Source organism: Panthera pardus, unplaced genomic scaffold (genome assembly GCF_024362965.1).
Source record: "Panthera pardus isolate Hobbes unplaced genomic scaffold, ASM2436296v1 HiC_scaffold_11, whole genome shotgun sequence".
In the NCBI taxonomy this organism is placed as follows: Eukaryota; Metazoa; Chordata; class Mammalia; order Carnivora; family Felidae; genus Panthera; species Panthera pardus.
The window spans coordinates 28,829,456-28,846,054 of NW_026526666.1; the positions used below are offsets into that span (position 1 = coordinate 28,829,456).

General features: G+C 36.3%; 1 protein-coding gene across 2 annotated transcripts in view; it reads right to left on the reverse strand.

Moving 5' to 3' along the window:
- The window catches only part of CUNH1orf146 (chromosome unknown C1orf146 homolog), a 58,505-nt gene that overhangs the window by 34,666 nt on the left and 7,240 nt on the right, over positions 1-16,599 (reverse strand). The window contains exons 1-2 of one of the 2 annotated variants that reach the window (XM_053892550.1): positions 12,897-12,986; positions 12,710-12,786 (exon numbers count right to left, since the gene is read on the reverse strand). The exons of the other annotated variant lie outside the window; for it this stretch is intronic. The gene's annotated coding sequence lies outside the window, so the exon portion shown is untranslated. Of the gene's footprint in view, positions 1-12,709; positions 12,787-12,896; positions 12,987-16,599 lie in introns of those variants that run through there. 2 annotated transcript variants of the gene reach the window in all.

Consider the following 16,599-nt stretch of genomic DNA (forward strand, 5'->3'; position numbering starts at 1 on the left):
TTGTCCTTCTCCCTGTTTTTATATTATTTTTGCTTCCCTTCCCTTATGTTCATCTGTTTTGTATCTTAAATTCCACAAGTGAAGTCATATATTTGTCTCTGACTGACTTATTTCTCTTAGCATAATACCCTCTAGTTAGCATAATACCACATAGTTGCAAATGGCAAGATTTCATTCTTTTTGATTGCCGAGTAATACTCCACTGTATATATATATACCACATATTCTTTATCCATTCCCCATTGATGGACATTTGGGCTCTTTGCATACTTTGGCTATTGTTGATACTGCTGCTGTAAACATTGGGGTGCATGTGTCCCTTTGAAACAGCACACCTGTATCCTCTGCATAAATACCTAGTAGTGCAATTGCTGGGTCATAGGATAGTCCTGTTTTTAATTTTTTGAGGTACCTCCATACTGTTTTCCAGAGTGGCTGCACCAGCTTGCATTCCTACGAGCAATACAAAAGGGCTCCTCTTTCTCGACATCCTTGCCAACATCTGTAATTGCCTGAGTTGTTTATTTTAGCCATTCTGACAGGTGTGTGGTGGTATCTCATTGTGGTTTATGAAGCATTCTTTAGTAGTTCTCTTAAAAAGATGCAAAGCAAACAGATAATATATAGATGTATTTTGAGCACTTGCATGTCTGAAAGTCTTTATTCTATCTCCATATTTGATACTTATATGTATATATGCATGTGTTTGTACTTATATACATGCTTGTGTGTGTATGCATATATACATATACATATATATATATCTTATTAGACATGTTTTCTTTAAGAACTTTATAAATATTACTCTACTGTCATCTAGACAACCAATGTAGCTGTGGACATACCATGTTGATTCCTATTTCTGTATAAGTGACTTATTTTTCATTTGTTTTCTCCAAAAGCTTTTATGGTACCTTCATGTTTTGGGTCTTTCTTAACTTCTAATCTTTTGAAATTTCACAACAATGTGTTTTTGGGTAGATCTTTTTACCTGAATTGTACTGAGTACTCAGTGAGCTCTTTTAATCTGGATACTCATGTTCCTCAATCCTAGAAAACCAGAATCAAATATTTAATATTCCTAATATTCTTTTGTATTTCATTTTGTTTTTTTCAACTGTTATCAGTTGGGTATTAGATCTCACAGCTTGATCTTAGTCTTTTCCTGTTTTCATTTTTTTTTTCTTGTCATTTTCCAGGTTATTCCCCAACCAACCTTAAAGGCTTTTTTGTTTTGTTGTTTTACTATGTTTCAGCGGTTGCTCTAGAGTGTGCAATATACATTTATAACCAAGCCAAGGTTATTTTCTTTTTTTTTAATTTTCTTTCATGTTTATTTATTTTTGAGAGAGACGGAGACAGAATATGAGTGGGTTAGGGGCAGAAACAGAGGGAGACACAGAATCCAAAGCAGGCTCCAGGCTTCAAGCTGTCAGCACAGAGCCTGACGAGGGGCTCAAACTCACAGGCTGTGAGATCATGACCTGAGCCGGAGTCGGATGCTCAACCAACTGAGCCACCCAGGCGCCCCAAGCCAAGCTTATTTTCAAATAACAGTATACCACTTCATAAATAGTACAAGTACCTTATAATAAAAAACATTCCTAAATCCGCCCTCCCATCCCTTATGTCACTGCTGTCATTTTTTTTCACTTTAACATCAGCTATAACCATCAAATACACTGTTGTTACTATTATTTGGGAAAAAAAACATATCTATTAAATGAATTAAGGATAAGTAAGTTTTTATTTTACTTTCATGTATTCCTTCTCTATTGCTCTGCCTTTCTTTATATAGATCTGAGTTCCTGACACTATCATTTTCCTTCTCTCAAGAAATTTTTTTATTGTTTTAAGTTGTACAATGTTTTTATTTTCACTTTTTAAAGTTTTTATTTTAATTCCAGTTAGTTAACATAAAGTGTTCTCTCAAGAAATTCTTAGCATTTCCTGAAAAACAAATCAACTGGCAGGAAAATCTCTCAATTTCTGCCTATGTGAGAAAAAAAGTATTTCTCCCTCACTTTTGAAGGAAGACAGCAGGACACAAAATTCCAGGTGGGTGGTTTTATTCTCTCAATAATTTAAATATTTCACTCCACACTCTTGCTTGCATGGTTTACATCCAATTACATCCAAGACCAGGGTGCCATCCTAGATGGGTTCTGGTGAGAACATTCTTTCTAGCTTGCAGACAGTTGGCCACCTTTTGCTGCATCCTCACATGGCACAGAGAGAGTGACAGCACCAGCAAGATCTGGTGTAACGTAATTTGTATCTTTGCTCCTCTGATAAGGTGGTTTCTTTGATATTTTATCTTTGATATTCTGTAGTCTAATATGCCTAGGTAGTTTTTTGGCATTTATCATTGTTTGGCGTTCCCTGAGATACCTGAATCTGTGGTTTGGTGTCTGGCGTTAATTTGGGGAAATGGAAATTCTTAGTCACTGCTTCAAGTATTTCTTCTCTTCCTTTCTCTTTCTTCTGTTTTTGATATTCACATTACACGTATATTACACTTCTAATTGTCCCACAGCTGGTGGACATTTTGCTCAATTGTTTTGACTTTTTTTCTCTTTGCTTTTCAGATTTGGAAGTTTCTATTAGCATATTCTCAAGCTCGGAGATTCTTTCCTCAGCTGTGTCAATTATACTAATAAGCCCATCAAATGCATTCTTCCTGTTACATTGTCTTTTATCTCCAACATTTCTTTTTGGATTCTTACAATTTCCACCTCTCTGCTTACATTATCCATCTGTTCTTGTATATTGTTTACTTTTTCCATTAGAGCCTCCACATATAAATTATAGTTGTTTTAAATTCCTAGTCTAATAATTACAACATTCCTGCTGCAACTAGATGTGTCTGGTTCTGATGTTTATGGTCTCTTCAAATTATGTTTTCTGCCTTTTAGCATGCCTTATCATTTTTTGTTTAAAGCCTAACATGACGTACTTGGTAAAAGAAACTCTGGTACACAGGCCTTTGGTGACAGTGGTAAGGTGTACAGGGAGGAGAAGCATTCCATAGTCTTATTATTAGGTCTCAGTCTTTTTGGGAGCCTGCACCCCTTAGCTGAGAATTTCACTTGTGTTTGTCCATTATTTCCTCTGGTTAGGTGAGACAGGATGCCTGGAGGGGACTAAAGCTGGGTATTTCCCTTCTCCCACGTTGACTAGGCTATGATAAAAGCCCAACAGGATTAGGCTCTGGTAGTTTCTCTTGAGGGCAGAATTTTTAAGAACAGGATGCTTGCATTTCCCTGATGAGGAGCAACATTGAGCATCTCTTCATGTGCCTGTTGGCCATCTGGATGTCTTCTTTAGAGAAGTGTCTATTCATGTTTTCTGCCCATTTCTTCACTGGATTATTTGTTTTTTGGGTGAGGAGTTTGGGGAGTTCTTTATAGATTTTGGATACTAGCCCTTTGTCCAATATGTAATATGCAAATATCTTTTCCCATTCCTTCAGTTGCCTTTTAGTTTTGTTGATTGTTTCCTTTGCAGTATAGAAGCTTTTTATCTTCATGAGATCCCAATAGTTCATATTTGTTTTTAATTCCCTTGCCTTTGGAGATGTCTCAAGTAAGAAATTGCTGCGGCTGAGGTCAGAGAGGTTTTTTTCCTTTCTCCTCTAGGGTTTTGATGGTTTCCTGCCTCACATGCATGTCCTTTATCCATTTTGAGTTTATTTTTGTGAATGGTGTAAGAAAGTGGTCTAGTTTCATTCTTCTGCATGTTGCTGTCCAGTTCTTCCAGCACCATTTGTTAAAGAGACTGTCTTTTTTCCATTGGATATTCTTTCCTGCTTTGTCAAAGATTAGTTGGCCATATTTTTGTGGGTCCAATTCTGGAGTCTCTATTCTATTCCATTGGTCTATGTGCTCAATGTCGCTCCTCATCAGAGAAATACAAATCAAAACCACAATGAGATACCACCTCACGCCAGTCAGAGTGGCTAAAATGAACAAATCAGGAGACTATAGATGCTGGAGAGGATGTGGAGAAACGGGAACCCTCTTGCACTGTTGGTGGGAATGCAAACTGGTGCAGCTGCTCTGGAACAGTGTGGAGGTTCCTCAAAAAATTAAAAATAGACCTACCCTATGACCCAGCAATAGCACTGCTAGGAATTTACCTAAAGGATGCAGGAGTGCTGGTGCATAGGGGCACTTGTACCCCAATGTTTATAGCAGCACTTTCAACAATAGCCAAATTATTGAAAGAGCCTAAATGTCCATCAACTGATAAATGGATAAAGAAATTGTGGTTTATATACACAATGGAATACTGCTTGGCAATGAGAAAGAATGAAATATGGCCTTTTGTAGCAATGTGGATGGAACTGGAGAGTGTTATGCTAAGTGAAATAAGTCATACAGAGAAAGACAGATACCATATGTTTTCACTCTTATGTGGATCCTGAGAAATTTAACAGAAGATCATGGGGAAGGGCAAGGAGAAAAAAAAAAAAGTAAGAGAGGGAGGGAGCCAAACCATAGGAGACTCTTAAAAACTGAGAACTGAGGGTTGATGGGGGTGGGAGGGAGAGGAGGGTGGGTGACAGGTATTGAGGAGGGCACCTGTTGGGAGGAGCACTAGGTGTTGTATGGAAACCAACTTGACAATAAATTTCATATTAAAAAAAAGAAGAGGATGCTTGCATATTTCAAAATACCCCCCACCCCCAGCCCCCAACCAGAAGCACAAAGGAAGTTTTCTTCAATATTCACTGTGAGAACCTGGTAGAGCTCCTGGAGGTAGAACTCACAAAGTGCAGAGGCCTGCTATGGACTGAATTATGTTCCACCAAAATCATATAATGAAGCCCCAATCCTCAATGTGATGGTATTTGGAAATAGGGTCTGTGGGAGATAATTAGGTTTAGATGAGATCAAGAGTGTGGGCCCCTCATGATGGGATCAGCGCCCTTATAAGAAGAGATGCTAGAGCTTGCTAGTGCAGTCTCTCTCTCCCTGCTATATAAGGACACAGCAAGAAGGCTATCTGCAAGCTAGGAAGCAAGTTCCTACCAGAACCGCACTAAGATGGCACCCTGATCTCAGATTTCTGGCCTCCAGAACTGTTAAGAAAATAAATCTCTGCTGTTTAAGCCACCCAGTCTATGGGAATGGCTATGGCAGGTCAAACTAAGACAGGGTCCCCTAATGATTTGATCTCTGCACTTATTGGCACAGTGCTTTCAGGAATTCTTCAATTACACTTTAGATTTTCCTATCCCGGTACTGGTTCCTGCAGAGGTTTCTGCTCCAATTAGGTGATTCTTTGTATCAATCTCTCTGCCCTAAAATTTTGGGTGCAGAAGTTTGCCATGTAATCTCACTTCCCTGGCAGATTTAAGAAGAGTTGTTGATTTTTCAGTTTGTTCAGCTTTTAACTTATTAATAGGATGGAGTTACTAGCTCCATGCTCTTTACATGCTGGACTGGCAACCAGAAGCCAAGAGTTTTGTTTTTTAAAATTTAAACTATCATATATACATATGATACATATACATATATATGATATATATATATCATGTATGATATATATCACATATATCATATGATTATATATATCATATATATGATATATATAGTTATTAGAGGTTCTTTCTTACTCTCTGATCATTCTCCTTTATGGCATCTCTTTATTATGAACTCAAAAATCTGTAATTTCCCTGAGGTAATTAATTACATCTTCAAAAAGTTTTCTTCTGTTGTCCATATGGTCTGTTTTCTATAGGTCTCTTTTTTTCTGATTATTTTATCTAGTTTTCGTGTTGGAAGTTTTCCTCAAATGTCTAGTGATCCTTAATTGTTCTTATTTATGTATTTATTAATTAAAAAATATTTATGTACATATCTGATACTATTATAGAGACTGGGGCACAACAGTGAAAAAAACAGACAAATCTCTACCCTCATGAAGCTTCCATTCTAGGGGGATGATTCCAGCAATTAAAAAACAAAAGACAAATATGGGTGATAAGGAGAGAGTGATGGAAGGTAGTAATATGTGCCATGGAGAAAAATAAATCAGGGTATATGGGGAGTAAGTGCTGGAGGCTGTTATTTTATGTTGGGATGGTCAGAGAAGACATCTCTTATAAGGTAAGACATTTGCCTGGTATTCCCAAATCCATCTTCCCAGCTGAACTACTCCAGAAAACAAACCTCCAGCCTCCTCCATAGGAGAATTGTAGAGTGAATTTGCTTGGACGTTCAGGATGGAGAAGAGAACCCAGGGAGCTTCTAATAGATTTGCATATAAACTTTCAACAATCTTTCCTTCTTCCACATTCTGCTCTTGATGGCACCAATACCTGATGCTTCTAAGTACAGTACTCAGCCTCTCAGGAGGTCCATGAAGCAAAACTCCTCTTTTCTCATTAATTTCTCCCTCTGTAGACACATAGATAATTTTCTTTTATAACCAAATCAATTACCATTCCTGTCTTCTAGCTTCCTCCTACTCATTTAAATCTCTCATTTGCTATTTTATTCCTCATATCTTTGTGTTTGTTAACTTTTTAAAGAAATATTTACTGTCATTTCAAAAGTCTTTGGAGAAAAAGAGAAGATAAACAAATGGGGTCAATCTGCCATTTTAAGCATGAAGTCTGTGGTATTTTGATTAATTGCCGTCACTTACATACATCATCCATATTCTAAACTTCCAAAATTTTCTCAGGTTTCTCAATGAAATGCCCCTCTTATCTCTGAAAATATAAATCTCATATCTCTATGTACAAAACCTCAAATATTATCCCATATTATCTTTCCCTAATTAATACCATTGAAGAATTTCCCTCTACTTGTTTGAGATATGAATTTACTTCCTTATTATATTCCCTTAACACTTAGCATAGTGGGGTTTACTAAGTAGTTGATCAATGAATTATGTTCCTATAATATTAGTGATGAGATACACTGGTAATATTAACAGTAGGCTTCTAGCAATGAAAGAAACTATTTTAATTGTAATAAATATATATTTAACTTCTAACATCTCTCAGTGGGAGAATCCACTTTATAGTACCAAGTATTAATCGGAAATAATAATGAGATGCATATTACAGTCTAAAAACACTTAGAAAGTAACTAAAAAACAAAAAGTAAAAAAATAAAGAGGAATTAAAGTTGTAAGCTAAAAAAATATTCATACATCACAAAAATGGTAGTAAAAAAAAAACAGAAGAATAACAACAAAAGACCTATAAAGAATAAATGACAAAATGGCAGATCTAATGGTGGTGATGGTTGTACAGCAAAGTGAATATACTAAAAATCATTGAATTTAAAATTCACTTTAAGTCACTTTAAAAATTCATTTTAATTCACTTTAAAAGTTATTTTTGTGTTATGTGGATTATATCTCTTACAAATTTTAAATAATAGGCATAAATCCAGCCATATTGAATAATTACATCAAATATGAACAGAAAAATGTTCCAAAGCAAAATCCACTATACGCTGTCGTAGATTCAAGAATATAAACAGACTGAAAGTCATAAGAAAAAGATACACCATGCAAACAGTATAAGAGAGCTGGAGTGGCTGTATTAATAAAAAACAAAATAGACTTGAGGGTAAGAAACATCACTAGAGACCAAGAGAGATACTTTAAAATGATAAAAGAGTCAATATATCAGGGATATGTAACAACTGTAAACGTAACATCTAACAGAGACCCATCTAACAGAGACCCAAAACACATGAAACAAAGTCATACAAAGCATGCCCTCTAACCATAAGAGAATTAAATCAGAAATCAATACAAATAAAACCAAATTTCTTCAAATAAAGAAGCTAAACATACATGAGAAATGCATGCATCAAAAAAGGAATCACAATGGAAATTAGACATTATTTTGAGCTGAGTGAGAAGAAATATAAACGTATCAAAATTCATAGGATATGGCTAAAGTAGTATCCAGGGAAATTTATAGCTTTAAAAGACTAAATTTAAAAAGAAGATTTCAAGTTAGTACCTTACTCCATTAAAAAAAAAAAAACAAAAAAACCCAGAAGAACAAATTAAAGCCAAAACAATTAGAAAGAAGTAACAAAGATTAAAACAGAATTCCATAAAATAGAATACAGAAAAACACCAGAGAAAATTAATGAAAATTAATGAAAGAGAAAGTTGGCTCTTTGAAAAGATGAAAAAAATTGACATTTAGCTAAACTAACAGAAAAAAGAAGTGGGGAGGGAGGAGATATAAACTACCAAATCTGGAATGTAAGAAGGAATATCACTGCCAAACTTTCAGAAGTTAAAAATATTATAAAGATTTTAACAACTCTGTATCAGCAAATTTGATGCCTATATGAAATGGACACTGTTCTAATAAGACAAAAATTCCAATAGTGAAGATATGGAAATAAGAAAAGAGAAATCTAAATACAGGTATATCTCAGAGAAATTGTGAATTAGGTTCTAGATCCCCCCCAGTAAAGCAAATATCACAATAATGTAAGTTAAATGAATTTTTTGGTTTCCTGGTGCATATAAAAGTTACATATGCTTGGGGCACCTGGGTGGCTCAGTCAGTTAAGGGTCCGACTCTTGATCTTGAGTTCAGGTTGTGATCTCAGGGTCATGAGTTCCAAGGCCTGCTTTGGGCTCCACACTAGGCATGGAGCCTATTTAAAAAATAATAATAATAATAGAAATAAAGTAAAAAAGTTATGTATATTATACTGGGCGTCTGGGTGGCTCAGTAGGGTAAGCATCTGACTCTTCGTTTTGGCTCAGTCATAATCTCATGGTTTCAAGAGTAGGAGACCTGAGTTGGGCTCTGCACTAGCAGCTCACAGTCTGCTTGCATGCTTAGGATTTTTTCTTTCTTCTTCTTTTTTTTTTTTTCTGTGTGTGTGTGTGAGAGAGAGACTGAGGGAGAGAGCAAGTGAGTGAGGGGCAGAGAGAGAGAGGGAGACAGAGGAAGACGGAGGGAGACAGAGAAAGAGGGAGAGAGGGAGAGAGAGAGAAGCTGGGCTCACCAGAAGTGGAACTCATGTTTTTGCGGGAAGCAGGGCTTGTGCTTACCTGACACAGGGCTCGTGCTCACCCAAAGCAGAGTTCATGCTCATGAACTGTGACATTACCTGAAGTCAAATGCTTAATGACTGAGCCACTCAGGCGTCCCACCCAATTGAGAAATTGTCTCAATTTCTTTCTCTCTACCCCTCCCCCACTTGTGCTGTCTCTGTCTCTCTCAAAATAAATCAATAAACTTTAAAAAGAGAGTTCTGTCTACTATACTATAGTCTGCTGGGTGTGCAATAGCATTATGTCTTTTTAAAAAATTTTTGTTTACATTTATTTATTTTTGATAGAGACAGAGCACAAGTGGGGTAGGGGCAGAGACAGAGGGAGACACAGAACTGGAAGCAGGCTCCAGGCTCTGAACTGTCAGCACAGAGCCCAATGTGGGGCTCGAACTCGCAAACCCCAACATCATGACCTGAGCCGAAGTTGGACACTTAATCAACTGACCACCCAGGTGCCCCAACATTATGTCTTAAAAAATGTACATATCTTAATTAAAAAATACTTTCTTGGCTTGCCTGGGTGGCTCAGTCAGTTAAGCATCTGACTTCAGCTCAGGTCATGATCTCATAGCTCCTGAGTTCCAGCCCCATGTTGGGTTCTGTGCTGACAGCTCAGAGCCTGGAGTCTGCTTCAGATTCTATCTCCTCTCTCTGCCCCTCCCCTGCTCATGCTCTGTCTCTGTCTCTCTCTCTCTCAAAAATAAGTAAACATTAGAAAAACAAAATACTTTTTTGCTAAAAATGCTAACCGTAATCTTGAGCTTTCAGTGAATGTCACCTTTTTGCTGGAGAAGGGTCTTGCCTCAATGTTGATGGCTGTTGACTTACCAGGATAGTGGCTGCTGAAAGTTTGTCTGGCTGTGACAATTTCTTAAAATAAGACAACAAGGAAGTCTGCCATACTGATTGACTCTTGTGTTCAGAATCCATTCACCTATAGCACATGATGCTGTCTGATAACATTTTATTGACAGTAGATCTTCTTTCAAAATTGGAGTCAGTCCTTTCAAACCCTGCTGCTGCTTTATCAACTAAGTTTATGTAATATTCTAAATCCTCTGTTGTCATTTCAACCACCTGCACAGCAACTTCGCCAGGAGTAGATTCCATCTCAGGAAACCACTTTCTGTGCCCATCCTTAAGAAGTACGTTCTCAAGAACACCTGGGTGGCTCAGTCAGTTAAGCATTTGACTCTTGACTTCGGCTCAGGTCTTATTCTCATGGTTCGTGGAGTCGAAGCCCATGTCAGGCTCTGCACTGATGACGTGGATCCTGCTTGGGATTCTCTCTCTTCTCTCTCTCTGCCCTTCCCCCGGATTGCATGCTCCCTCTTTCAAAATAAATAAACTTAAAAAATAAAAGAAGCAACTCCCCAGTGAAAGTCTTTCAGTCATTGATTGCAGCCATTGAGTCACATATTCAGGCTCTACTTCTCATTCTACTTCTCTTGCTATTTCCACCATATCTGCAATTATTTCCTCCAATGAAGTCCTGAACCCCTCCACTATCTATGAGGGTAAGAATCAGCATCTTGCAAACTCTGGTTCATGTTGATATTTTGACCTCTTCCCATGAATCATGAATGTTCTTAATGGGACCTAGAATGGTGACTCCTTTCCAGAAGTTTTTCAACCAACTTTGCCCAGATCCATCAGAAGAATCACTATTTACAGCAACTGTAGCCTTATGAAACACATTTCTCATAGTAAGATTTGAAAGTCGAAATTACTCCTTGATCTATGAGTTGTACAACAGATGTGTCAGTAGTCAAGAAAACAACATTAATCTCACTGTACATCTCAAAACCCTTGGGTGATCAGGTGCAATGCCAATGAGCAGTAATATTTTAAAAAAAACTTTTTTTCCGAGTGGTACATCTCAAAAGTAGGTTTGAAATATTCAGTAAACCATGCTATAAACAGATGAGCCATCACTCAGATCTGTTGTTCCATTTATACAGCACAAGCACAGATTTAGCACAATTCTTAAAGGCCCTAAGATTTTCAGAATGGCAATGACCACTGGCTTCAACTTCAAATCATTAGCTGCATTAGCCCCTAACAAGAAAGTCAGACTATCTATCCTTTGGCACTTTGAGGCCAGGTATTGACTTCCACTGACTTCTCTCTAGCTAAGAAAGTCCTAGATGGCATCTCCTTCCAATACAAGGCTGTTGTTTATGTAGCCACCTTCATGAATTATCTTAGCTAGATCTTCTAGATAACTTGCTGCAGCTTCTACATCAGCATCTGCTCCTTCACCTTCTACTTAAAAAAAAAATTGTTAATGTTTATTTATTTTTGAAAGAGAGAGAGAGACGGGGGCGGGGGGGGGCTCAGAGAGAGAGGGAGACACAGAATCTGAAGCAGGCTCCAGGCTCCAAGCTGTCAGCACAGAGCCCAATGTGGGGCTCAAACTCGCAAACTGCAAGATCATGACCTGAGCTCAAGTTGGACACTTAATCAAGTAAGCTACCCAGGCACCCCCACCTTGTACTTTTATGGAGAGGTCTTTTCTTAAATCTCATGAACCAACTTCTGCTAGCTTCAAATTTTTACTTCTGCAGCCTCCTGGCCTTTCTTAGTCTTCACAGAATTGAAAAGAGTTAGGGCCTTGCTCTGGATTAGGAATTTAAGGGACTATAGTCATTGGTTTGATCTATTCAGCTCATTAAAACTTTTTCCTTATCAGTAAAAAAGGCTATTTTGCTTTCTTATCATTTGTGTGTTGATTGGAATAGCACTCTTAATTTCCTTCACAAACTGTTTGCATTTATAACCTGGCTAACTGGTTAACTGCAAGAGGCCTAACTTTCAGCCCATCTTGGCCTTTTGACATGCCTTCCTCACTAAGCTTAGTTATTGCTAGCTTTCAATTTAAGGTGAGGTATGTGGACTCTTCGTTTCACATGAACACTCAGAGTCCACTGTAGGGTTACTGACTGGCCTAATTTCAATATTGTTGTGCCTCAGGGAATAGAGAAACCCAAGGGAGAATGGTGGGGAATGGCTGGTTGGCAGAACAGTCAGAACAAACATGACATTTATCATTTAGTACAGCAGACACAAGCAAGACCATTGGAGAGCCTGGTTCTGGAGACCCAGAGGGATTGCACTACAGGGCACCATAGGACATCTTCTACATGAGGCTACTTCTTTCAAGACCACGAGACATAAGTGACTTACTTAATACATAGAAACAAAAACTGATCATTAGACAAAAAGGAGACACAAGATATGTCTCAAATGAAAGAACAAGACAAAATCATAGTAAATGAACTAAATGAAACAGAGATAAAGAATTCAAAGTAATGATCATAAAAATACAACTTGAAAAAAGACAGCAATCTCAGTTAACAACCTCAACAAAGAGACATAAAATATAAAAAAGAACTAGTCAGAACTTAAAAATTCAATAACTGAAATAAAAAAAAATACACTAGAGAGAATCGACAAACAGATTAGAGGATACAGAAGAAAGGATCAATGATCTGGAAGACAGAGTAATGGAAAGCAACCAAGTTTAATAGCAAAAAGAGTAACAACAAATGAAAATAGGTTACAGGAACTCAGCAATATCATCAAGTACAGTAACACTCCCATTACAGAGATCCTGGAAGGAACAGATAAAGAGTAAGGGGCAGAAAACTTACCTAAAAAAAATAACAGATGAAAAGTTCCCTACTCTGGAAAAGAAAACAGCCATCCAAGTCCAGGAAGTACAGCCAGCCTATATAAAGGTAAACCCAAGTTAGTCCACACCAATACACATATTCAGAACAGCAAAACTAATGATAGAGAATTTTAAAAGGAGCAAGAAAAAAGAAAACAGTTATATACAAGGAAAATGCCAGAAAGCTATCAGTTGATTTTTGGAAGAAACTTTGCAGACCAGACTGGAGAGGCAGGACACATTCAAAGTGCTGAAAGGAAAAAAACCTATGTGAAGAATACTCTACTCAGCAAGTTTATCACTCAGAACAGAAGGAGAGGTTGTAAGATCCTCTGACAAAAGTTAAAGATGTTCATCACCATTAAATTAGCTTTACACAAAATTTTAAGATAATTCTTTAAGAAGAAAGAAAAGGCCATAAGTGGAAAAAATTATGAAAGGAAATAAATTCATAGATAAAATCAAACATAAAGGCAGATTAATAATTTATAAAGCCAATGTCAACATTAAAACACAACAGTAGTAAAATCAATTATACTGATAAAAATTGGTCAAAGGATACACAAAATAAAAAGATGTAGCATATGACAACATATACCTAAAATATGGAGTAGGGAGTAAAAATTTAGTGCTTTTAGAATGTGTTCAAACTTAAGCAACCATCACATTGATATAGACTGCTATAACATAAGAAGTTATAATATGAACCCAATGGTAACAACAAATCTAAAGTCTAGGAGGAACCAAGATGGCAGAACAGCATAGAAGTTTTTTGTGTGTCTCGCGTCCATGAAATACAGCCAGACCAACACTAAACCATCCTACACACCTAGAAAACTGACTGGAGGATTAACACAACAATCTGACAACCTGAACCACAGAATTCAGCAGAAAGAGAAAAAATTTATTTTTATCTTCAATTTTTATTAAAAATGTTTTTAATTTTTTTACTCTATTTTTTATTCTTGTGTAAATTTTTTCAAATTCTATCCTACTTCCATCATTTTCTTTTAGTCTACTTCAATGTATTCACCTTTTCAAATTTTCAAACGATTTCTTTTTCTTTTTCTTTTTTCTTTTTTGTTTTTCTTTTCCTTGAATGCAGAAAGAGAAAAACCTCATTTTTATGTTCAATTTCTATTAAAAATATTTTTCTTTAATTTTTTTACTATAGTTTTTGCTTTTATGTAAATTTTTTCAAATTCTATATTACTTGCATCATTTTATTTTAGTCTACTACAGTGTATGCACTTGTTCAAATTTTCAAACGATTTTTTCTTTTTTTCTTTTTGTTTCTTTTCTTTTTCTTGAATACAGAAAGAGAAAAATTTATTTTTAATTTTTATTAAAAATATTTTAAATTTTTTTCTAGTATATTTACTTTTGTGTAATTTTTTTCAAATTCTATTTTACTCCCATCGTCTCATTTTAGTCTACTTCAATGTATTCATTTTTTCAAATTCTCAAACGATTTCCTTTCCCGCCCCTCTTTTTTTCCTCTAATCTGTCAAACCACTTTCAACACCCACCAAAACACACCTAGGATCTAGCATCATTTATTCAATTTTTGTGTGTGTGTGTTTAATTTTTAAATTTTAGTATTTTTTTAATTTTAATATTTTTTGTTTTTATTTTTCTACCTCATTAATTCCTTTTCTCCCTTCAAAATGACAAAACAAAGGAATTCACCCCAAAAGAAAGAGCACAAAGAAACGACAGCCAGGGATTTAACCAACACAGATACAAGCAAGATGTCTGAACCAGAATTTAGAATCACAATAATAAGAATCCTAGCTGGAGTCAAAAATAGATTAGAATCCCTTTCTGCAGAGATAAAAGAAGTACAAAATAGCCAGAATGAAACTCAAAATGCTATAACTGAGCTGCAATCATGGATGGATGCAGTGGTAGCAAGGACGGATAAGGCAGAACAGAGAATCAGTGATATAGAGGACAAACTTATAGAGAATAATGAAGCAGAAAAAAAAGAGGGAGCTTAAGGCAAAAAATCATGATTTAAGAATTAGAGATATCAGTGACTCATTAAAAAAGAACAACATCAGAATCATAGGGGTCCCAGAAGAGGAAGAGAGAGAAATAGGGGTAGAAGGGTTATGTGAGCAAATCATAGCACAAAACTTTCCTAACCTGGGGAAAGACACAGATATCAAAACCCAGGAAGCACATAGGACCCCCATTAGATTCAACAAAAACTGACCATCAACAAGGCATATCATAGTCAAATTCACAAAATAGTCAGTCAAGGAGAGAATCATGAAAGCAGCAAGGGAAAAAAAGTCCCTAACATACAAGGGAAGACAGATCAGGTTTGCAGCAGACCTATCCACAGAAACTTGGCGGGCCAGAAAGGAGTGGCAGGATATATTCAGTGTACTGAATCAGAAAAATATGCAGCCAAGAATTCTTTATCCAGCAAGACTGTCATTCAAAATAGAAGGAGAGATAAAAAGCTTCCCAGACAAACAAAAATTAAAGGAGTTTGTGACCACTAAACTAGCCCTGCAAGAAATTTTAAGGGGAACTCTTTGAGGGGGAAAAAGATGAAAAATATATATATATAAATAAATAAATACCGAAAGCAACAAAGATTATAAAGGACCAGAGAACACCACCAGAAACTCCAACTCTACAAACATCATAATGGCAATAAATTCATATCTTTCAGTACTCACTCTAAACGTCAATGGACTCAATGCTCCAATCAAAAGACATAGGGTAACAGAATGGATAAGAAAACAAAATCCATCTATATTCTGTTTACAAGAGACCCACTTTAGACCTAAAGACACCTTCAGATTGAAAATAAGAGGATGGAGAACCATATATGATGCTAATGGTCAACAAAAGAAAGCCGGAGTAGCCATATTTATATCAGACAATCTAGACTTTAAAATAAAGGCTGTATCAAGAGATGCAGAAGGGCATTATATTATAATCAAGGGCTCTATCCACCAAGAAGACCTAACAATTGTAAATATTTATGCACCAAATGTGAAAGCACCCAAATATATAAATCAATCACAAACATAAAGAAACTCATTGATAGTAATATCATAATAGGAGACTTCAACACCCTACTCACAGCAATGGACAGATCATCTAATCAAAAAATCAACAAGGAAACAATGGCTTTGAATGACACACTGGACCAGATGGACTTAACAGATATATTCAGAACATTTCATCCTAAAGCAGCAGCATATACATTCTTCTCCAGTGCACATGGAATGTTCTCCAGAATAGACCATATACTGGGACACAAATAAGCCCTAAGTACAAAAAGACTGAGATCATACTGTGCATATTTTCAGACCACAATGCTATGAAACTCGAAATCAACCACAAGAAAAAATTTGGAAAGGTAACAAATACTTGGAGACTGAAGAACATCCTACTAAAGAATGAATGGGCTAACCAAGCAGTTAAAAGGAAATTAAAAAGTATATGGAAGTCAATGAAAATGATAACACCACAACCCAAAACCTCTGGGACACAGCAAAGGCAGTCCACAAGAGGAAAGTGTATAGCAATCCAGGCCTTCCTAAAGAAGGGAGAAAGATCTCAGATATACAACCTAACCTTATGCCTTAAGGAGCTGAAAAAAGAATAGCAAATAAAACCCAAAACCAGCAGAAGACAGGAAATAATAAAGATTAGAGCAGAAATTAATGTTATCGAAACCAAAAAAAACCAGAACAGATCAATGAAACCAGAATCTGGTTCTTTGAAAGAATGAACAAAATTGATAAACCACTAGCCAGTTTGATCAAAGAGGAAAGGACCAGAATACATAAAATCAAGAATGAAAAAGGAGCGATCACAACCCACACAGCAGAAATAAAAACAGTA